The following is a 25,461-nucleotide window of genomic DNA, read 5'->3' on the forward strand; positions in this document are numbered from 1 at the left end:
TTCATGGCAGCATTGTTTATAATGGCTATCAAGTTAAAATAAATCGTGTCCATTAATAGAGGACTGGTTAAATAAATCAAGGTTAATTTATTTGCTTTAATAGCAAATAAGTAATAAAATAAATGAAGGTTTCCATGAACATAAAATCCTGTGAAAAATATATACCTAAATAAAAAATGCAGAATAATGTTCATCATATGTAATCTTTATTTAAAAGAGGTAGCAATAACTTAATTTGCTTCCATTTGTATAAAATTAGAAGGAAACACCTAAGAAACTAATAAAAGGGGGTATCTACAAAGAGGAGGGTAGAAACTGAGAAAAGAAGGGAGATGATGAGTCCTTTCCCTGTATAATGTTAAAGTTTTTTGTACATATTTTTCTAATTTTTAAACCGTATATTATGTAACCAAACTTTAAATACAGGAAATGCTAACAAGCAGACTATATTAAGCTGAACCTGAGTTGTACATGTGGTTGGACTCTGACTCACAGCTCTCATAAAAGCTCTGAAGAAAGAACTGAGGAACGTGCTGATCCATGCATACTTGGACTAACTTAACATCACTAATCCTTTTAATTTTCTTTAGGAGAATTTGTCTAATTCTTGCTCTTTATTATAAAACAATGCTCAGTGTTCTCCTGAAGTATAATGTGTGTTCCAGTGAGGCTTTGACCATGGGATACACTGGGATATGCTCAATGACTGTTATCAGGGACCACTTCTAGTTTCCAACTCTCTTGGCAGAAGGAAATAGCCAAGGCACCACTAGTTAATGCCCCGAGCTCAGTGTGTACTTGCCTGCAGTGTCAGAGGTTCTCTCTCCACTGTGCTTTCACAAAGGGTACTGAGGTAGGAGAGGAAACTATAATAAGCATCCTCATCAAAGGTTATGAAGTTGTCTCGTGTGTATGTGTGTTGGCGTGAAAAATCACAAGGTTTCAGTTGTGATAAAGATTAGGGAACCCTAGATTCATCAGCACAACTTGAATGTAAGTTCCACGAAACAGACAGTGTAGTTAACTTTATCACACCATTCCCAGCTGTTAGCACACTACCTAATATAGATAGATGTTCAGTAAGTATTGATTGATGGAACGAATAAACAATCTTGGAATTTAATCATTTCCTGTCTTCTAGGCTCATCATCTCATGTAGATTAGCATTCCTACCTATCTGTCCCTCCATCTGTAATGACAACTCCATGAAGGTAGGAAATTATCAATAAATGTACTAATAAGAGTAGTTACCATTAATTAAGTACTTAGTCCTGGTAACAGGCCTTGTGGGAAACATATCACATACAAATATGCTCTTTCTCTCCTCCTGGCAGATGAAGAAGCAGGTTCAGAAAGGTTAAGTGACGTGCTGTGGTCACACAGCATGTTCATGGAAGATTATCCAAAGCCCACATTGTCAATCACCATGCTACTCTGATATTTTTCATAAATCTCACACAATGCTTAGCATGACATTAAACCTTTGTATAATTGAAGTTAGTAGGTCTGGTTTAGTTAAACATCTGACATGAGGGAAGCTTCTTTTTCTGTCCATTTCTGTTCTGAGTAGCTATCGTGCCATTCTAGGACTGCCCCTGACCCCCCATTATCAAACCCCATTTAGAACTGCTATGCTCAGGACATAGCCCAACCCTGCACTGCCTAAGACCTCTTCTCATCATGAAAACTTACTTTTATTTTCCTGACATTTATTGACTGATTTTGGTAAGCCAAAAGGGATGCTAAACTCTATAGGCTGTCTCATAATTCTAACAGTAATACTAAGAATAGGTTCTATTATTGTCTCCACTTTAAAGATACAGAAATTGAGTCTCAGGGAGATTAAGTAACTTGGCCAAAGTCAAAGAAATATGACCAATTTACTTCTGTGCACTTATTTAGGCCAAGGTCCAAAATATACTTTGACAAATTTGGGCACTATTCTAACCATATCTTATATTTACTGATGCCAATGTTTTTGTTTGTTTGTTTTTCCCCACACATTACTTCTCATTTATCTTTATACCAAATTTCTAAGGAGAGCAAAGCACTGAAGCTCAAAAAGGTGGTGTTAATTGGATTGCCGTTGCAAGTCTGGGGCGGGTGCCTAGGACTTCTGACTCCTCGCCGAGCTGTCTTTCACCACAGGACACCACTCTTTACGAGGAACACTAGTGAATTTTAACAGTGGCCATTCCTCATATCGGCAGCTGAAAGTAAAAATTGCAGACCCCACAGTAGCATCATAAGGGCAATAGTTGGGGACATAGGGACTATCTTCAGTGTTTCTTCAGTCTAACCACCAAAGCTGTCTACCCTATTGCAGTTAAAGACCTACATTCTCTTTCATCCAAGTTATCTTGGTGATAGACTTGTGTCATATCAGACTAGCATGTACCATATTGTAGAGAATTGGAGAGTCTGGGAATTGGAGCTCATTGCTCTTGTGGTGGAAGAACATTTTGCTTCACTTTAGCTTCCTTTATCATGTGAATTTAATACTTTTATACATAGAGATTGCTGGAAAGACTTTTGTCAGATATCTCTGGCCTTGGTGGTGACATATTGAGAAATGTACTTTTATTCTCTTTTTTATATTACACAAGAAGATGTTTAACCAATGGAAAGGACATGTCTATTTCCTTCTTATATGGATTCCTGTCAAGAGAAGCCCTAACCAAATTCATTCTCTGCTTCTGCTGCATGTCTTATCCTTAAGGTAGCCTGAAGACACTCTTTACAGAGAACAGACCAAATTACTGGAATTCCTCTTCTGTAAAAATTATTAAGAGTATCCTGTGTTATTTTCAAAAGTATCCTGATAAACACAGTAAATGATATAACTGCCTTATGTATTCTGTAGCAGGTAGCTGCTGTGTTCTACTAAAGTAAGCCAAGAAGGCATCTACTGTTTTAAATTAATGTGAAGCTAAGAACATATCTATTGTTTTAAATTAATGGGTGACAAAGTGTGGTCATTCCATACACTACATCTTAGACCCCAAACAGTGAGAAGAGCTGTCTTTAAAACTAAGTGATTGTTCCATTATGCCACAACCTAGGCACAAAATAGTGAGAGGGGTTACCTATAAAACTGCTTATAGCCAGTGAGAAGCAATAACAGACCCAGGCTGGGGGCTGAAGTGTTCGCCCTTATAGATCTAAGGAAATGTGCACTCATACTGGCCAATGATAGTCATTTAACTTTCATAATTCTCTGTTGCTGTAACCACACCTTTCCCTACAAAACCCTGCATAATTATGTCTTTAATTGCTCTGCACAGACAGAAACATTCAGCTTCTAGTTCTCCAAAATTCTCTGTACTCCCCTCTCTCTGGGAAAGTTAGTTTTCTTTAAACATATGTACACAAACACATGTGAATGCATACACACACAGTACAAAAAAGGACTCACTCCACTTGTCATCTCTGGAGCATAGGTTACTAGAAGGTGGCTACTGGAGTTTTCTTCATATTTATAATTTTCTTGCTTTTGATGTTTTCAATTAAGTTGAGAGAACAAAAGTAGCTCCTTTAGTAAATATTAAATATTAACCAGAAGAAGGATTTATTCTGGGACTTCCCTGGTGGTGTAGTGTTTAAGAATCCGCCTGCCAATGCAAGGGACATGGGCTCGATCCCTGGTCTGGGAAGATCCCACATGCTGTGGAGCAACTAAGCCCATGCCCACAACTACTGAGCCTGCGCTCTAGAGCCTGTGAGCCACAACTACTGAGCCCATGAGCCACAAATACTGAAGCCCGTGCTCCTAGAGCCCATGCTCCGCAACAAGAGAAGCCACCACAAAGAGAAGCCCACGCACAGCAACAAAGAGTAGCCCCCGCTCGCCACAACTAGAGAAAGCCTGCGGGCAGTAACAAAGACCCAACGTAGCCATAAATAAAATAAATAAATTTAAAAGAAGGATTTATTCTAATTTGTTTTATGACTTGTAAGTAAAGAAATAGTTTCAGAGTCTTTTATATATATTATTTTACTTTCTTTCTGTGTTTCTTCTTTCCTTTAAAGGTAGTATTTATTTTTAATAATAAATTATCTTCCAAATAACTCTATGAGTAGGTACTACCATTATATTCAGCTTACTAAATAGGAAACTTAGGCAGGAAGATGTAATTTATCAACAGTGAGTTACCTAGGATCAGTGGTGCAGTTCATGCTTAGGGTGTCAAATGTACCAGCTACAGCTTGAATTATCTAAAGACTCTCGTGAGATAAAGACCAATACAGCATGTTCACTCACGTACCTGGTGCCTCATTTGGAGTGGGTAGAACAGTTGCCTTCTGGTTGCCCATCTCTCTTTCTCCACACAGTATCTCTGTGTGACTAGCCTGGGCTTCCTCAAAGCATGATGATCTCAGGGTATTCATACTTCTTTCCTAGAGGCTATAGAAGAAGCAGTTCAAAAAACCAGGACACCAGCTGAAAATCATCTTATGACCTAGCCTTGGAATCCACAAGGTACCTCTTTTGCCATGTATTATTGGACAAAAGCAAGTTATAGGACTGGCCAAATTTCAAGTGAAGGGAATTACACTATGGCGTAGGTATTAGAAAGTAGGGTTCCTTGATAGGTCATGTTTGGAGATTAGCTACTTTAATAATATAGAGAAAAACAACCCGCTTTACCTTTAAGTCTAATGCTTTTCCTTTGGTCCTAATTTGGATCCAGTAATTCTCCACTGTGTAAATAGAATTAGTTAATAGAGAACGTGAAATACCTAAGAAAGAGCTTCTGCAAGATGACAGTTGTAAGGGTTAGAAGCCTTTAGAGCTTTTAGAGTGTCTTGCATACTTTGGGGACTGTGAGAGTTTATTCATACCCATATTCTAATCCCAGTGGACATTGTGCATACTTATGTTCATTCCAGGTATATGTTTTTGCTTGTATGAGCAAATTCAGTGCTCATGAAAGCATGCAGCCTGCTGCTCTGTTGGGTCTGGTGCTTTGTATATTCATGAAGCACTTGCCTCTCCTGCTGGGGAGACAAGGGCCAATGACCTAGATAGGCTTTCTGTGTTCAGGAATGCTGGACTCCGTGTCTTCTACTACTGAGGAGTTTAATTTTCCCCTGATTATTCTTTTACTATGTGAGGGGCTTCTTCTTGGGCAGTTTCTCCCTTGAGAGGCCTTTATTTCTGGCTATGTTCATTTTCCCTTGGCTTCTAGTTTCATAGAAGCTCAGTGCTTCTGAGAAAGCTTAAACAATTTTTTTTCTTTAAGTATCTGAGCAATTTTGACCGAATCTCAGCTGCAAGTTAACTCATCTGGAATAATGATGGTAAAATAGAATCTGGTTGCTCTGACTGCTGGTATTTTGACCACTTTTACTGTAAAACTGCGTTCAACATATCTTTTGAGGGATTAAATGATAATGTTGATTATTTGATTTATCATTTATTGATCACTTATCATACATCAAGTTTTGGATAAATTCACTTGCATTTTCTTATTTACTTGTCATATAAACCTATGCAGTTCTTACTGTAATTTTTATTCACATTTCACAGATGAGGAAACTGAAGCTTAAAGAGTAAAAGATGATTTACATGTATAGGCAATGCTCAATCTGGTACTCAAAATGAAGCAGTTGATTCACAGCATGTACTCATAGCCATATGCTCTTTCGCATTCAACTAAAATCTTTTGAAACTCCATTCTGGGAAAATGTTATAATTAGTGGGTTATTTTGTTTTGTTTATTTGTATTGGTTTTAGATGGGCTATTTGGGAAACCTCGGCACACTCAAATTGTCTTGATAACCAAAGCTAAAAGATAATTGCCTGGTTTGTCTATTCATCTTTCTTTTTCTATCTTTTCCTTTCCAGAATGATAGGACTAGTGTCTCAGTTTTTGAGATTTCTTTTTTTCTGTTCAGTTTATAATACTGAGTTTTCTTTCTTACTAGCATACTATAAGCTTGAGATATATATGAAGTATAGTTGATTTGTAATATTTTGTGAGTGACATTTTTATTTTAACATAAATTTATGATAATGAAGCAGTCATCACATGTATTTTTTCCCTCTTAAGAAATAGGAAAATTCTGAGACTTGGGAAATTCTGCAACATTTAGCAGTTTGTCATAGGACACTCCAGAATGTTATTTGGAGTATAAAACAGAGTAACCTGTTCCTCAGACTTCTTACCAGTGGTGTCCCAGTTTCTGGGAACATTTGTCTAACAATCTAGTAAATGATTTGCAATGAACAATGGGTAACTTACTATAGCACATCCTCAGGGATGTTTGGATTTAAAAGTAAGACTGTGAAGTGAGAGGAAATGTTTACCTTAAAGAGATGCTTTTCAAGTGATAACATTTGTATTAGAGTTTGCCAGAGAAACAAAACCAATAAAAGACACACACACAGACATATACATATATATATATATTTATTTATTTTGTTTTCCCTTTCCAACATATATTTTATTTAAAACAAATTTTCTTAACATCTTTATTGGAGTGTAATTGCTTTACAATGGTGTGTTAGTTTCTGCTTTATAACAAAGTGAATCAGTTATACATATACATATGTCCTCATATCTCTTCCCTCTTGCGTCTCCCTCCTCCCACCCTCCCTATCCCACCCCTCTAGGTGGTCACAAAGCACCGAGCTGTTCTCCCTGTGCTATGCAGCTGCTTCCCACTAGCTATCTGTTTTACATTTGGTAGTGTATATATGTCCATGCCACTCTCTCACTTTGTCCCAGCTTACCCTCCCCCCTTCCCGTATCCTCAAGTCCATTCTCCAGTAGGACTGAATCTTTATTCCCGTCTTGCCCTTAGGTTCTTCATGACTTTTTTTTTTTTAGATTCCATATATATGTGTTAGCATACATTATTTGTTTTTCTCCTTCTGACTTACTTCAGTCTGTATGACAGTCTCTAGGTCCATCCACCTCACTACAAATAACTCAGTTTTGTTCCTTTTTATAGCTGAGTAACATTCCATTGTGTATATGTGCCACATCTTCTTTATCCATTCATCTGTCGATGGACACTTAGGTTGCTTCCATGTCCTGGCTATTGTAAATAGAGCTGCAATGAACATTTTGGTACATGACTCTTTTTGAATTATGGTTTTCTCAAGGTATATGCCCAGTAGTGGGATTGCTGGGTCGTATGGTAGTTCTATTTTAAGTTTTTTAAGGAACGTCCATACTGTTCTCCATAGTGGTTGTACCAATTTACATTCCCACCAACAGTGCAAGAGGGTTCCCTTTGCTCTACACCCTCTCCAGCATTTATTGTTTGCAGATATTTTGATGATGGCCATTCTGACAAGTGTGAGATGATATCTCATTGTAGTTTTGATTTGCATTTCTCTAATGATTAGTGATGTTGAGCATCCTTTCATGTGTCTTTTGGCAATCTGTATATCTTCTTTGGAGAAATGTCTATTTAGGTCTTCTGCCCGTTTTTGGATCGGGTTGTTTGTTTTTTTAATATTGAACTGCTTGAGCTGCTTGTATATTTTGGAGATGAATCCTTTGTCAGTTGCTTCATCTGCAAATATTTTCTCCAATTCTGAGGGTTGTCTTTTTGTCTTGTAGCGGTCCAGTTTTCCCAGCACTACTTATTGAAGAGGCTCTCTTTTCTCCACTGTACACTCTTGCCTCCTTTATCAAAGATAAGGTGACCATATGTGTGTGGGTTTATCATCTAGGCTTTCTATCCTGTTCCATTGATTGATATTTCTGTTTCTGTGCCAGTACCATACTGTCTTGATTACTGTAGCTTTGTAGTATAGTCTGAAATCAGGGAGCCTAATTCCTCTAGCTCCATTTTTCCTTCTCAAGATTGCTTTGGCTATTCGGGGCCTTTTGTGTTTCCATACAAATTGTGAAATTTTTGTTTTGGTTCTGTGAAAAATGCCAGTGGTAGTTTGATCGGGATTGCATTGAATCTGTAGATTGCTTTGGGTAGTAGAGTCATTTTCACAATGTTGATTCTTCCAATCCAAGAACATGGTGTATCTCTCCATCTATTTATATCATCTTTAATTTCTTTCATCAGTGTCTTATAATTTTCTGCATACAGGTCTTTTGTCTCCTTAGGTAGGTTGATTCCTAGGTATTTTATTCTTTTTGTTTCAATGGTAAATGGTGTGTTTTCTTAATTCCTCTTTCATATTTTTCATCATTAGTGTATAGGAATTCAAGATTTTTCTGTGCATTAATTTTGTATCCTGCTACTTTACCAGATTCATTGATTAGCTTTAGTAGTTTTCTGGTAGCATCTTTAGGATTCTCTGTGTGTAGTATCATGTCATCTGCAAACAGTGAACAGCTTTACTTCTTCTTTTCCGATTTGGATTCCTTTTATTTCCTTTTCTTCTCTGATTGCTGTGGCTAAAACTTCTAAAACTATGTTGAATAATAGTGCTGAGAGTGAACAACCTTGTCTTCTTCCTGATCTTAGTGGAAATGGTTTCAGTTTTTTACCTTTGAGGATGATGTTGGCTGTGGGTTTGTCATATATGGCCTTTATTATGTTGAGGAAAGTTCCCTCTATGCCTACTTTCTGGAGGGTTTTTATCCTAAATGGGTGTTGAATTTTGTCAAAAGCTTTCTCTGCATCTATTGCAATGATCATATGGTTTTTCTCCTTCAATTTGTTAATATTGTGTATAATGTTGATTGACTTAAGTATATTGAAGAATTCTTGCATTCCTGCGATAAATCCCACTTGATCATAGTGTATGATCCTTTTAATGTGCTGTTGGATTCTGTTTTCTAGTATTTTGTTGAGGATTTTTGCATCTATGTTCATCAGTGATATTGGCCTGTAGTTTTCTTTCTTTGTGACATCTTTGTCTGGTTTGGTATCAGAGTGATGGTGGCCTCATAGAATGAGTTTGGGAGTGTTCCTCCCTCTGATATATTTTGGAAGAGTTTGAGAAGGATAGGTGTTAGCTGTTCTCTAAATGTTTGATAGAATTCTCCTGTGAAGTCATCTGGTCCTGGGCTTTTGATTGTTGGAAGATTTTAATCACAGTTTCAATTTCAGTGCTTGTGATTGGTCTGTTCATATTTTCTGTTTCTTCCTGGTTCATTCTCAGAAGGTTGTGCATTTCTAATAATTTGTCCATTTCTTCCAGGTTTTCCATTTTATTGGCATATAGTTGTTTGTAGTAATCTCCCATGATCCTTTGTATTTCTGCAGTTTCAGTTATTACTTCTCCTTTTTCATTTCTAATTCTATTGATTTGAATCTTCTCCCTTTTTTTTCTTGATAAGTCTGGCTAATGGTTTATCAATTTTGTTTATCTTTTCAAAGAACCAGCTTTTAGTTTTATTGATCTTTGCTATTGTTTCCTTCATTTCTTTTTCATTTATTTCTGATCTGATCTTTATGATTTCTTTCCTTCTGCTAACTTTGGGGTTTTGTTGTTCTTCTTTCTCTAATTGCTTTAGGTGTAAGGTTAGGTTGTTTATTTGAGCTGTGTCTTCTTTCTAAGGTATGATTGTATCGTTATAAACTTCCCTCTTAGAACTGCTTTTGCTACATCCCATAGGTTTTGGGTCGTCGTGTTTTCATTGTCATTTGTTTCTAGGTATTTTTTGATTTCCTCTTTGATTTCTTGTTTATTAAGTAGTGTGTTGTTTTAGCCTCCATGTGTTTGTATTTGTTACAGATTTTTTTCCTGTAATTGATATCTAGTCTCATAACACTGTGGTCAGAAAAGATACTTGATATGATTTCAGTTTTCTTAAACTTACCAAGGCTTGATTTCTGACCCAGGATATGATCTATCCTGGAGAGTGTTCCATGAGCACTTGAGAAGAATGTGTATTCTGTTGTTTTTAGATGAAATGTCCTATAAATATCAGTTAAGTCCATCTTGTTTAATGTATCATTTAAAGCTTGTGTTTCCTTATTTATTTTCATTTTGGATGATCTTTCCATTGGTGAAAGTGGGGTGTTAAAGTCCCCTACTATGATTGTGTTACTGTCAGTTTCCCATTTTATGGCTGTTAGTATTTGTCTTATGTATTGAGGTGCTCCTATGTTGGGTGCATAAATATTTACAATTGTTATATCTTCTTCTTGGATTGGTCCCTTGATCATTATGTAGTGTCCCTCTTTGTCTCTTGTAATATTCTTTGTCTTAAAGTCTATTTTGTCTGATATGAGAATTGCTACTCCAGCTTTCTTTTGATTTCCATTTGCATGGAATATATTTTCCCATCCCCTCACTTTCAGTGTATATGTGTCCCTAGGTCTGAAGTGGGTCTCTTGTCAACAGCATATATATGGGTCTTGTTTTTGATACATATATATTTATATATATCCATATAGAGATTTATTATACAAAATTTGTTCACATGATTATGGAGGCTGAGAAGTCAAGACCCAGGAGAACCTATGGCGTTCACTTCAAGGGCAGGAGAAAACCCATGTTTCACTTCAAGGGTACCTATATAAAGATAAAGGAAAAAACCCAAATTCTTACTCCAAACTTTTATTCTTATTTAGGCGTTCAGTAGGTTGAATGAGCCCCACCCAGGTTGGGAAGGGCAATCTGCTTAACTCAGTGTGTGATTCAGATACTAATCTCATCCCAGAAAACCCTCACAGACACACCCAGAAATAATATTTAATCAAATATTTCAGTGCCCTTTAGCCCAGTGAACTTGACACATAAAATTACTCATTCACAATATTTTAAGTCAAAGTATTACCAGTTATCATTTTTATGTATATAGTATGTGCCAGCTTTTAATCCTCACCTCAACGTTATAAAGCAAATATATTGATCCTCCTTTCACTTAAAAAATAAAGGAAAACACAAAAACACTGCACCTCAGGGAGGCTAACTAGCTTGTCCTGTATGATAGAGCTGGTAAATAAGCCAACATGATCCAGTCCGTGTATTTGTTAACCTAAAATAATAAAGTAGCCAGTTATTTTTACAAGCAAAATGAGTTTATTCTGGAGAAGCAAAGAATTGCAATTCAGGACATGCAACTACGGTGAACCACAGGCAAGTCTGGTAGAGCAAAGGAGAGGAAACTCTTTTATAAAGGAGAAGGGGAAATTGGGAAGGCTCTTATAAACAAGTCCATTGGAGAAAAATGGGAATTTTAAGAATAGTGGCTTTTCATTGGCTGAGTTGTTACAGTCTCTCATTGGGTGAGCTGTTTCCAGCCAAGGAGAAAAATCTTTCTTCCTCCTGCTGGCGGTACTGAAGTAATGTCACTTTCTGCTGGAGGTACAGGGGTATCTCTTCCTGTGGGGGTCTGTATTAATGTCCAGTGGTCTGTGCAAGAAAGCTCCCCCTTCTGGCCTCCCATCTCCACTTTAGTGAGGTTTTTCTTTATCAATTTTCACACACTACAGTCAGTCTGACTGAACACATTAATGGAGAAGGAGAACCTAAGGAGTGATGATAGTTCCAGGTGACACTCATTCTACATACACACAGGTTTATAGAAAGTAAGCCAGGATTCTCCCAGCTTTTCTAAGGCTATAATGTTTCCTTCCTATTTGGGGTGGAAGTTTAACTGATTATTAAGCAGAGGGTAAAGGTGTTTCCTGAACCTTGACTCCTGCTGAGAAATGAAGTTTCTATCAGTGACTCAGAAAATCTTCAGGTCCAGTTCTCCTTGGACATAATTAACACCTTTTCGTTGCTCTCAGTAGGGACATCTCAAGAAGGAAGGAAACAGGGTGGCCTACATTCGGACAGAGGGGGACCCTTTTATAGAACACCCATTTTTTTAGTAAGTACCATACTAGGAACTCCTAGTCAAATATATTTCACAGAAAGCAAAACCCTTTTTTCCTTGATCAGTGTTTGCTGTCTAGCCACTGTTTTGGGCATAAGATAGATGGAAAACAAAATATTGATAATTCAGTTTGATAAAATATTATTGTTCAAGGAATTTTTATGACCTTAACCAGACAACAGAGAGTATTAGAGGAAAACTGTCCTGAACTTGAGCACTTTGGTGGTCTTCGGTCCCCCAGATGAAAGCCGCCAACTCTGGGAACAAACATATCTTTGCCTTGTTTCTTGGATGATAGTTTTTAAACCAATTTCCAGCAATTTCTCAAGACACTCTTTGTAGCTGTCAGAACGACTACCCTCACCCTTGTCCTGGAGATGCACAATCACCTGATTATAAGTTCTTTTATTTCACTCACAGAAAGGTGAGGTGAGAAAGGAATATAGGGTACCTGTGTCTTTGTCCATGTGGCCTGCAGTTTGTGTCGCTTGGCATTTTAGAGAATGGGTTTTTAAATAGGAGCAGGAACTACAAATGTCATCTCACCCATTTTTAACAGAGGGTCATGGGGATTATACAGCTATGAGGGCCTCTAGCATAAAATGCCACCTTCAGTGCCACTGTGACTCAGAACCTCAGACTGCTACAGTTTAAGCACTGAGTCAAATTTAGTATGTTTTTCCCTGACAGATTTAATGTTCATTAGGAGCTGGGGAAAAGAGCATCAACAAGCCTCAAGATTAACTGTGATCTAAGGGAAATGAGTGAAAAAAAATCTCAGTGGAGAAGTGTTTAGCAGGTTGAAACACACAAGTTTGTCAGCAAACTTTACTCTCCATGTACATGAAATTAGGCAAGGCTTTTTAATGGCAATTTGAATTATGCACTCTGCAATATAGACATATCAACCATTCCTTGTTTGTTAGCTGATAATTTGGAAGAGAAGGATGGATTATGCTTCCATGTCTATCTGCTTCTGATTCAATAGTTAGGGTGACATATTGTCAGGTATCACATTAAAACAGGTGCTTTAAGAGTAAGTGCAAACCATTTTCTATTATGCCTGTTGAGATATAACTGGTTCTGTTGACAGCACTCTGGATTGTGTTGATGTTTTTTCCATCAACTGAAAACCTTTAACATACTTTCTTTTTTCTTTTCGTTTTCCTATCCTAACTATGCTATATAGAGTTTTGAAATATTTTCTAAGGGAAATCTATATTATTTACAATTTTCTTATGTGTGTCTAAGTTGTAATCTTGAATTAAGTTTGAACATCAGTCATCCAAAATGACAACCTAAACATTTCCTGCATTACCTAAAGCCATCCTCACAAAAGTTCTAAATATTAACTAATCATATTATCCTTATTTCATACATGATGAAATTGACCTTCACGGGGTTAAGTAATTTATACAAAGAACCACAGTTAAGAAATGGCCTCCCTGGAATGCAAACCCACTGGTGTCTGACTCTGGAGCCTATACACCATAATATACTTGTTAGTGGCAAAGGACAGACTCTTAGCAGCTAACCCTGATTGTATTTCCTGACACCACCTGTCTGTTTCTTCAGTATTACAAACATCTGAGTCTTATCTCCTCTTCTTGATTATAAGCTTATGTGCAAGAACCATAGCACATGATTCTTGTATAGCCTCATTAAACATGAGTTAAGCTCTCAAATACTTGAAGTCTAGCCAGGCCTATGATTGATTTGAGCCTTCAGTCCCGTCAAAGACAAACTACAGCTGTATTGTTTCTTCTCATTTTAAAATTGGCCTTCCAGAGATAAAAGATTTAGAGTTGTTTTTCTAATCAACTGGCAATGATGGGAATCATTATCTCTATAATAAGTTTATTCTGAAGGAACTGCCACTGTTAGAAGCAGAAAATGTAATTATATGGCCACTGGTTGGTTCTGGTAATTTGCATCACTTGTGGTGATTTGATAAGCAAAGAAGATTCCTCCCCACTGACATCTCTGTATTTTACCCACCCTTACTGCACCTGTAGAGAGCACTGGATAGTTCGAAAACCTGGATCTGCCATTTCCACATGCAAAGCCCAGTTTATTATATTGTCTCTGGTAAAGGAAGGCTCTTAAAACATCTGTTTATCATTAGTGGCCAAACGGAGCAAAGGAGCATCGTTTATTCTCTCTGGTCACCTCTTTCTCCCTCCCAAAAATGTAAGCTGAAAAAAATATTCAGATCATGCTGTTTCATCTACACGATGGGGAAAATAAGAATGATTTGGAGCCAGATGTAAATGTCAAACTCTGGTCTGTCCCAGTAGTAACAACTTGTGTCTAGGAAGAGGTCTTTAAGATTAACTACACACTCTCCTTCTTCACACACACAAACACACATCCGTGAATTCCTTTTATTCCAAATCATGAGATCTGCCTGTATGCTGGAAGCAATCCAAACAGAAAGGGATGAAGTGTCCTCAGCTTTCTCTAACTTGTTGCCCTCAGGGGCCCTCCTTTTTATTTGCCCCTGAGCTCTAAAGAAAACAGCATCTTGAGCCAGTTTCTTCAGTTATAAAAGGGATTGATAAGGCCCACTCTACTTTCCCACTAAGGGCTAAATAGATCATACTGTTGACATAATTGTTGTTTATGCTACACCTGGTCAGTAAGAGAAACTGACTTATGGAAAACAGCGCTTGTTTGTTTGTATTTTTGTTTTTTTTTAGTCCACTAAGACAGGTCTTTCTCAAAAGGAACTCCCCTGGCTTTTGCCCTGCACCCACCCTGTGGAAACAAAATAACAAAATCTGCTTTGCTTTGGCACCTCATTAAATATCATGGACTGTGAACATACTTTTCTTATTTGCTGGGTTGCCTTATTTTCCACCGTCCTACACAATACCTGAAAATATTGTTTTAAATCTGTTGGTGGTTCAGTCGGTCATTTCCCACACTGCTCCATCTCCCCCAACACATAACGATTTGAATTTCAACAGAGGCTTTCAAAGAGATCATAGACCCCCAATCTTACCAATAAACAGCTGCTGATTTTATCTGTGTCTGTAATGAGATTTCTTTCTAAAAATAACTCAGGTTGTCTGGTACAGATTCCCCTGTACCCCATAAACCTGGGGTATTAGAACAAGTACTGGTAGGATAGATCATGGTGGGCTGAGACAGTGAGCTTTTGAATCTGACAAGTTCAGTCTTAAATTCTAGCACCAACAATAATTAGCCATTTGGCCTTAGGAAATCACTTTACCACTCTGAAACTCGGGTTCTTTACCACAGCAGCCCAAGAAACATAGAAATGGTTATAATTTCCACTTTACGAGGTTGTAATGAGGATTGAATTAGTCACTCATCCGAGGTCCTGGAACAGTAAGGCCTTTCAAATTGTAGTTATCGTCATGCCATCACAGCTCTTATTAGTGATGGTAATATTGACCTAAAATGATTAAAAAATTTGTTCGTCCAGGTTACCCAGGTAGGCCCTCATTTAGCTATCCTCTCTGTGACCATACCACACTTTGATTTCTCCCAGGATGCTGAGATCAAGTGGACCTGAAGTCCAGCCTCTGCCCTGGAGAGGGCTGCCTTCTTCAATCCAGCAGGCAGAGCACAATGGATTGCTAGTTGAATTAGATTAGAACATGGATCAAGAAGTCCAGATCTGATTGCTAGCTCAGAATCCCTGTCGCTGCAAATGCAGCTGCTTGGCTTGCTGACCTCTAGATATGCAGGGCCTATCTTGTTTTCTTTAAAAGAGAAGTCATTCATAATTGATAAGAACTGAGAATATCTCTGTCATCCACCACCCTAACTTAATGAAATATCTTCTTAACTAGAACGGTGGCACCGGAAATAGCTATTGATTTCACCTTTCATTTGGGGGCAAACTAATTTCCTATGGACAGGAGGTAGGTTGGGGCTGGGAGATCACACGGACAAAATGAGAGGTACTGCCAAGCGTTAAGTACTGTGGTCCATCCTAGGCTCCATTAGTCAAAGCAGCTGGACAGTGACATCATAAGGACTCAAACCAAGGAAACAGACTCTATAAAACCTCTGCAAAGGGGAAAGTGGGCAGCTCCCAAGGCCTGTGGTTCATTGCTGGAACCCACCTCCTTCCATCCTCTGAAAAAATTAATGCGTATGGTTATGCATAAAAGAGGAGTGGCAGAGTTTATTTCTTATTGTTGGAGCTTCGTTTTAAAAACTGTCTAACAGACCTGAAGAAAAGCAGTGTGTTGATTCTCACGTGGCCTTTACCCAGGCAACCTGGGATAGGAAGGCTTCAAGGCCCTTAAGGCCCTTTAAGCTGTGTTGGAGGATTCTCTGAGTAGTATCATCAGCAGAGTTTTGCTGGATGTTCCTGAAAACTTAATTTGGGGAATTTAAAAAATGCATTGTTTTCAGGCTTCTTGAGGGCTTTATTAGCTTCCTAGAGCTGCCTTAATAAAGTGTCACAAATTGGGTGGCTCAACACAGCATAAATTTATTCTCTCACAATTGTGGATGCTAGAAGTCTGAAATCAAGGTGTAGGCAAGATTGAATCCCTTTGAGAAAGAACTTGTTTCGTGCCCCTCTCCTAGCTTCTGGTGACAACAGGCAATCTTTGGCATCCCTTGGCTTATAAATGGAGTATTAGAATACTAGCCTCTAACCTCTACTTCCATCTTCACATGGTGTTCTCCCTGTGTCTCTGCATCCTCTTCCCTCTGTGTGTGTCTGTCTCTGCATCCAAGTTTCCCCTTCTTATAAGAACACCAGTCATATTAGAGTAGCCTCATCTTAATATGATGATCTGTAAGGACCCTATTTCCAAATAAGTTCACATTGAGGTACTGTGATTAGGACTTCAAAGTATCTTGACTGGGACACACAATTCAACCTGTAACAAGGAGTCATTATGTACTCGGTACACTGAATATGCTCATTAGGATTTCTTAAGACCAAATAAGGGCAAGAAAATGTTCCCTGTAAACAATACTAGGATGTAACCAAAAGTATAATTTAGGGGGCAATAATGGGCAGCAGGATGTGGTATCAACTCAAAGAATCAACTCTAACAGATCATCTGACTGTAACAGATCCTGAAGATGAGGTTGCTTGGAAATATTGCAAATACAGACTTATCATAGCTACCCCAGCCTTTCTTGAGAGGAGAGCAGTCAGCGGACATCTGTGTTTCCTCCAACCTATCTATCTCTAACATATTGCATGTGACTGGAGTGACAACTGTTGAGCTTCATAACAGGCTTTTTGCTTGTTTTTTTACAGTGACATAGAGTAAACTGGAATATTGCTCTTATTTTTCAAAAAGTTGATAACTACTCTTTTTTTGTGTGAATTCTCCCTTCATCTGTCAAATCTCCTAAAACTTTCTTTATCTCTCTGAGATTGTCAGGGTTCATTTATTTGTAGCATACACAAGCCCACTTGTTCTTCAATCAGGGACATATTCTTTGTCTTCATCAGCTCTTAATTTATTCACGTCAAAGGACAGGACTGTGGGCCTCACCCACCAGACACTCAGGAGAACTCCTCAGCTACCTGAATGCAGGGAGATGACATCGTGGAGAAGGAGGAGGGCCTTTTAAGGCCCAGGGGAAGGAGTGCCAACCCCATGGAGCTTTCCTCTTCCATGTTGCCAGCCAAGAAATTGTTTCCTCGAGTCACGCTTCATATTTTTTGCTTGCATCTTTTTGAAAATAATTTCCTTTTGCCTTAAGTGCATAATTATTTCTAATTCTTTTCACAAAATTGAGATCTTTCAAAGCAGGAATCATATGTTATATTTTTGCTGTCTACAGTCTAGATTCTAGTCCAATGCCAGACATTGTTTGTTTGTTTGTTTGTTTTTGGTAAGTACATGTGCTGAAGTGAATGGCATTGGAATATTTTTTAAGTAACAGAAATAATGCATGCCATTGTAGGAAATTCTGAAAACATGGAAATCTAGGGATGATAAAAAACAAAACAATAGTACCACCATAAAGCAACCTGCTTTAATTTTTGCTATTTTTGAAATTCATTTGAAATAAACATGGTTGGCTATCAAGTTCTATCTATGATTTGCTACATTTTATAATGTTAGTATTATATAAACACTTCCTCCATGGAATTACAAACACAAAATGTAACTAATTTAACAGTTGCTGTGTTATACACTATACAGATACAAAAACAATTACCTATTGTTTCCAATATTATATTAGTATAAATAAATACCTAAATATAATAAGAATAAGTATATAATAAATATGTGAATATATATTAAATAAATATAAATAAATTTAATATAAATATATTAATAAATATTCAATATGACTAAATAAATTGAATTTATGCAATATAAATAAATACAGTATTATGGTGAACATCTTTGTGCGTAACGTTCTCAAGTTGATTTTTAAAATTCTTGAGAATGTACTTCCATAAATAGAATTACTGAGTTGAGGGTTATTTTATAACACACAATTATTTTACTAAACATGAATAGCTGCTTATTTCTCCAAACACAGAATAAGCGTTTTTAACATCAGGGTTGAGTGTATGTATAGTATTTGAATATATATGTGTATATAAACAATCTTTGTAACTAAATAAACATTTAAAAATTAGAGGACATAAAAAAGAAAAAAATAGCACTGTGACTAAGTCTGCTGCATACAGTTTTGGGCAAACTGGGCACTGCGAAGGTTTGGTGAAGGGATGAGTGGGTGCTGATGTCCAGCCACTGTTCCATCAGCCAAGCTGAACATCTGAAACTGCAACTGTGCAAGAACTTTCTTTAACTAGTAAAAGATATCATCTGTTCAACAAGCTGTGTACTCATCTGGAGAGAATGCCTTTCTCTGATAAGCATTTATGTTTTGACAGTCACATAGGGAGGATGTTCTAAGAACAATCTCTGGAGCCATTTGGTTTAGTTTTAAATGTGGTCTATAACTTCCTGTGGAGAGGTGGTAATAATGTTTCCTAATCTGGGCCTCAGTTTCCTCATCAGTAAGATGAGATAATAATAGTGCATTATATCTTAGAGTTCTGGTAAAGAGTAACATCTTAATATTTAATTTAATGCAGCACTTAGAAAATAGTGTTTTCATTTATTGGTTCATTTTAATATTGTATCCCTTTTTTAACCAAATGATTCTTTAATGTTTTGAAAGGAGAAAATTTATCTTTTTTTTAACATCTTTATTGGAGTATAATTGCTTTACAATGCTGTGTTACTTTCTGCTTTATAACAAAGTGAATCAGCTACATGTATACATATATTCCCATATCTCCTTCCTCTTGCATCTCCCTCCCACCCTCCCTATCCCACCCCTCTAGGTGGTCACAAAGCACAGAGCTGATCTCCCTGTGCTATGGAGCAGCTTCCCACTAGCTATATATTTTACGTTTGGTAGTGTATATATGTCCATGCTACTCTCTCACTTTGTCCCAGCTTACCCTTCCCCCTCCCTGTGTCCTCAAGTCCATTCTCTACATCTGTGTCTTTATTCCTGTCCTGTCCCTCAGTTCTTCAGAACCATTTTTTTTTTTTTAGATTTAATATATATGTGTTAGCATACGATATTTGTTTTTCTTTCTGACTTACTTCACTCTGTATAACAGACTCTAGGTCCATCCACCTCACCACAAATAACTCAATTTCGTTTCTTTTTATGACTCAGTAATATTCCATTGTATATATGTGCCACATCTTTATCCATTCATCTGCTGATGGACACTTAGGTTGCTTCCATGTCCTGGCTATTGTAAATAGAGCTGCAGTGAACATTTTGGTACATGACTCTTTTTGAATTATGGTTTTCTCAGGGTATATGCCCAGTAGTGGGATTGCTGGGTCGTATGGTAGTTCTATTTTTAGTTTTGTGGAGAAAATTTATCTTAAAAATTTGGTTTTTAATCTCTGAATTGTTTCACAAGGAAGACACTAAATAAGTATTTGTTGGTTAAATGAGTAAATGCACATTGGCTTTTAGTGGTTGACCTCAGCAGCCGATTTGACATTGTTCCTTCTTTCCCTTTTTTTCTTTTTTGCCAGTCAGTATTTCTAGAGCACATGGTATATTCCAATATGCCAGGTATGGGAGTGCAAAGAGGGTCATGGTCCTCCTCTCAAGAGCCCACATAAACAGGCACATGAATAAATGTGGTGAGGAAAGCACTGTGAGGGAGCTGCACACGCATAGGAAGGCTGGGAGCCCAAAGAAAGAACACCTGCCTCGTACATAACCCCAGGGGAAGTTTATGCAAACTCAGGGTCAAGCTCACAGTTGTGGCATTCTGACCAGGAAGGCATCTATCTAGTGACAAGGAAGAAATAAAAGTTGAAACTGGATGACCTAAAAGTTTTCCTAAAGCTTTAAAAACACCTAAGGATCTAACATCTTAAAGAGAGAGGACCAAGTCAGAACTGATGGTGTTTCTTACAGTGCCAAAGAGGCTCAGATTTACCCAACTCATTATAGTGCTAGTTTTCTCTCATATATGTATAAACACACAAAAACCAAACAAAGCATCACCAGCAAAAACAATCCTTTTGTATATAGTTAGTACGCTTGGCAACTACTACCATAATGAAAGAAAAGTGTGGGGCTACATTTATGATAGTGTTAGCTAAGTTAACTAGTTGTGTTTTATACCAGTTTAGGAAAGAGCCAGACGCTGAGCGAGGTATTGTATAATTATAGGATCACATTAAGGAAAGGCAATTTTTTTTTCTTTTCTTTTTTTTTTTTTTTTTGCGGTACTAGGGCCTCTCACTGCTGTGGCCTCTCCCGTTGTGGAGCACAGGCTCCGGGCGTGCAGGCTCAGCGGCCATGGCTCACGAGCCCAGCCGCTCTGCGGCATGTGGGATCTTCCCGGACCGGGGCACGAACCCATGTGCCCTGCATTAGCAGGAGGACTCTCAACCACTGCGCCACCGGGGAAGCCCTGGAAAGGCAAGTTAATTGCAATTAGTGTTACAATAATTTATTTATGAAGTGCCAGGATATGCCTTTATAGCCTATCATTCACTTACTTCCAGCCTGGTGCTAGGTGTACCTCATTAAATTACAAAATACAAGTTTATTAACCTGCAACTCTGCTTGCAATCATGTTATTAGATTACATTCTGTTCCTCTCTGGTATAGCATCGTTAAGCCTTTTTGAGTCATGTATCTGTAGCTATTTAATTCCCCTGTGGTCATCTAAAGATTCTTATCATTGCCAGTTAAGCAGGTGTGACCTGTGCTGAAAGCAGTTGGCTTTCCTTAAACATCTGGTGAGGATCCAAAATTGAGTCAGACCCCTTCCGTTCTCACTAGTTCTTCCCATTAGCCTTTTGTAAATAATGATTCAGGACACTAAGCATGTCCTGAATCTTGCCATGCTCTAGATCATCAAAGTTTTGAGGGCCTTTTAAAGGGGCACTTGACAAAGTATATGTTGGGTAGGCTTTGAAAACAAAATTATGAAGCTGAGATACCGCTCAGCCATCTGTTTATCTTTCTGATGCACTGTTTATAAGAGGGGAGAGTTCAATGTAAATCCATTTTCACTGCTGACTGACCGACAAGAGGTAGTGGAGTAGAAGAGAAGTATTCTTTATTGAGTTATTTTCACTGTTGCTGTGAGAAATAATGAGCTGGGATTTTTCATATTCATGGTCCCAGGCAAAGTCCCCAAGGTTACTCTATTGAATTTTACAAATTAGCTGAGGTACAGAGAGAGTTTGCTGAGGTACTTGATCGGGGATTTAAACCCAGATCTGTTGGACTTCAAAGCTCTTTGGAATATCCCATACTCCAGGTGTCCCTGTAGCATCACTGCAGAGAGAGTTGACTCCTGGTTTTACAGAAAACTGATTATCCTGTCTGAGGATTAAGTATCTTGCCTTTATCCTCCTCCTCTCTCTTAATGGTCTATTATTAACCACTCATTGATTGCTAAAGTCATCGACACAGAGGATAATCAGGAGACAGAGGAAGAAATAAAAGTAATTATAAACAAATTCAACCACTGATAACTCTTGGGTGTGTGTGTGTGTGTGTGTGTGTGTGTGTTCTTAAGAGGTAAGTTGGCATAACAGATAAAGGAGTGTGCTGACATTTAAGTGTTTGAATTCTTGTGCCTTTCACAACTCAGGTTGCCTGCTCCTTGTCTCTTTCATTTACACAACTTGGCTAGAACCAGACACAGTGTACATGTTTCCAACAGATCATGGGTCTATGATGCTTTTTCAGACTTTGAGTTTATGTTTTATTAAATGGGGAAAAGGTAAGCTGGGTTGATGTTAGGTCAAATAGACCCATCATTTGGCCTATTAAGGGTTGGTTAAGCTTCAATGAGGCAGCGCCACATCTGTCAGTAATGAGAGTTTATTGTCCTCTGTGGACATTAGAAATAAATGATTCATTACTTAGGTCCATGAGTGTGTTGTTGAATTGTTTTGTTTTTGGTTTTTGGTTTGTTTGTTTGGGTTTTTTTTTTGTTCAGAATACAGGGAAACATTTTTGTCATTCTTTGGTTTGACAGACTGCAGCAGATTACAGGGAATATTGTGATTGTAGTGCAGTTGAATATAAATAGCACTAAAGGAAGTAACAGCATACCTCTTCATGTTCTACATACCCTTTTGCCTGCACAGCACCACAGCTTAAAGATGGAGAGTGTACTGGGGCACTGGGTTTATGCAGTCAACGTTGACTTAGAGCTTATATTCCAAAACAAAAAATACTGTAAAGACACATGCCGTCTGTACACTCTGAACTCCAGGGATGAAGTCAGCTGCTTTACAGGAAATTGTCACTCTTGGAGGCTGAGTGATGGCTAGGTGACAGAGTACCTGAGCCCTCTATATACAATTATAGTCACCTTCTTATTTAGAACTTGATAGGTCCTCTACCTTCACCCTCATTCCAGCACTCTATCCCCATAGCACTCTTTCAAAAATGAGAAAATTGTATTGTGTGGTTGTATATCTTCTTCTTGTCCTCTTCCACTCTTTTGTGAAGACGACAACACTGAAGGCTAGAGCTGTGCTGTGTTTTATATATATTTATCTGCCCAGTGACCAGTGCACTCAGATACATAGTAGCCGTACAAACATGCTGTAGTTTATAAAAGAAAATGTGTGGAGCTTAGAGTCGGAGAACAGGCTGACTTACTAGTCAAAACTAACTGAGCTTCAGCTCCCTTATTTGTAAATGGGTATAATCATCACCTTCAAAGGCATAGGATAAGGATTAGACATGAAAAAGTACATTTTGATTATTTAAAAATGCTGTGTCAATGTGGGCTAGTTATGTGGTTGTAAAATTATTATCTCAGTAAGGGAAACATTCTGCGGTCAAATACATTTGTTTATATATTGTCTACTGCTACTACTACCACACACACACACACACACACACACACACACACACACACAAACACTCTTACCAAGTATGAAGAGAGAGTGTGGAGTTTAATAATGGGAGGCTGAGCAATGCCACATTGATTCTCTGTTAGGTCTATGTATTTTTGGTTTGTTTGTTTTACTTATAAGAAAATAGTCAATTCCATGCAAAAGTGCCACAATGCCATTACCCTTCCCTTCTTTTTGCGGTACGTGGGCCTTTCACTGCTGTGGCCTCTCCTGTTGCGGAGCACAGGCTCCGGACGCACAGGCTCAGTGGCCATGGCTCAAGGGCCCAACCGCTCTGCGGCATGTGGGATCTTCCCGGACCGGGGCATGAACCCGTGTCCCCTGCATCGGCAGGTGGACTCTCAAGCACTGTGCCACCAGGGAAGCCCTACCCTTCCCTTCTTGCATTTATCTCTGTTGCAGTTTCTGAGGTTACCCTAGCAGCACAGTGATGGTCTAGAGCAATCTAGAATGGAATGAACTTCAAGTCCTAGCTCTATCCTCTCCTGGTTCTTTGGCTTAGTTACTTAATATATGTTTGTTGTAATTTTTCACCTATATCATGGATGTTGGGGTAATATCACCTACCTCATACAGTGTGGCTTGAGCATATGTAAAGCCTTTATAACAATGACTGGCATGTAGTAAGTGCTATAGATATGGGCTATTATCACTATTGTTAGAAGTAGTACCTGAGTTATCCTCCTTCTGCATGATATGTTCATACCACTATGTGGCAAACTGTGAAGATAAGCTGATGCATCATTCAGAACATGTGCAAAACATTGTGGGATATAGCCATGGCAATTTTATCATTATTCTCACAGTAAATAAAATAATTCCATTCACAATAATAGTAAAAACGATAGTTCCATTTGCAAATTACTGAATATGTACCAGGCACTGTGTTAGTTTCCATGTATTAATTTATAATGCATATGCAGACGTTCGAGAGCTGTGTTTTTAATCCTTATTTTACAGTTGAAAGCAGACTCAGGTTTTGATAGGTTAAGTCAATTATCCCTCATCCCCAGGACCCTGTGTAGCTGGTATTCAAACGCAGATATCTCTTGTTCCAGAGCTTGTGCTTTTTCTTCCATATTGAGTTTCTCATCCTAGGAAGAGTTCCTCACAGCCAAAGAATATATAAAAATATCCTCTCTCTTCAAGATGTTATAAGAGAGAAGTTAAAAACCCAGGCTTGGGAGATAGGCTTTAGTTGACATTTTTTTCTGTTGTTTCCTCAGAGTTCAAGTGGACTGATTATGAAACATTTCAAAGCCTCTTTTTCCTCAACTCTATATGTTGCCTCAAGAAGTTTTGCCTCATACTGTTCTCATATGCATAAAATAACTGAAATAAAAATTTTTAAGTTTCACAAAATTAAGTCAACACTTAAGAATTGTTTTCAATAACAGTTATTTTTTGAGAACTTTTTAGGAAAGTGAGGACATATGAGGCAATGTTTGTTCCTGTATGGCTGAAGTATATGTGGGGAATAGTGCCAGCAGAAAGCTTGGAATATGTCAAAGATCAGTCATAAAGGACACTTCATATAGAAAAAGTTCACCATCATATAAATAATAAGAATTCTTGGAAGTTCATTAACTCTCTTTGCTTCATATAATCTGAAAGATTCAGAAATGTTATTCCCATTATATCTCCATTTTATTCCACAGTCTTGTCTTTATAAAAGTCAAATATATTCTGGAAAAAAAAAACTACCACAAACTAAACCAAGTAGTAGCCTCAGTTCCATTTGCAGTGGTAATGTAGTATCTTTGCTACAGCAGATTAACATGAACTCAGTATACATGTATTAAGGCTATTAATCTGGAGAACACATCCTTTTTCAGACCTTCAGTTTCTTTCTGAAAAGAAACTCAGAAACTGTTCTCATTCATGTGAAATGAACAGTAGGATTAATTTATAGTCTTCCCCAAGGGCTATACTAACTGTATTGCCTTCTGTCATCATATAATCCAAAGAGACCTAGGCCATCTGACCATGCCCAGAACACTGCACTAGTATGCTTTATTGATGACATTGTGCTATCATATTGGATGTTGAAGAATAACAATATATTGGAGAATTTAGTAATGTACGTGTGCTCCAGGGGGAGAAAAATAAACTTTATAAAGATTGAAAGACATTCCACATCGGTGATATTTTTAGTAGTTCAATAATTTGTGGTTCAGTAGCACTTTGCTCCAAAAGAAACGTCGCATTATTACTTCTCCCATCGCCTTCCACAGTGAAAGCAGCAAAATACCTCAAAGGGCTCTTCAGGTTTTAGAGGTAGCACATTTTGTTCCCATGGAAACTGT

This window comes from Hyperoodon ampullatus, assembly GCF_949752795.1.
Source record: "Hyperoodon ampullatus genome assembly, chromosome: 1".
Lineage (NCBI taxonomy): Eukaryota > Metazoa > Chordata > Mammalia > Artiodactyla > Ziphiidae > Hyperoodon > Hyperoodon ampullatus.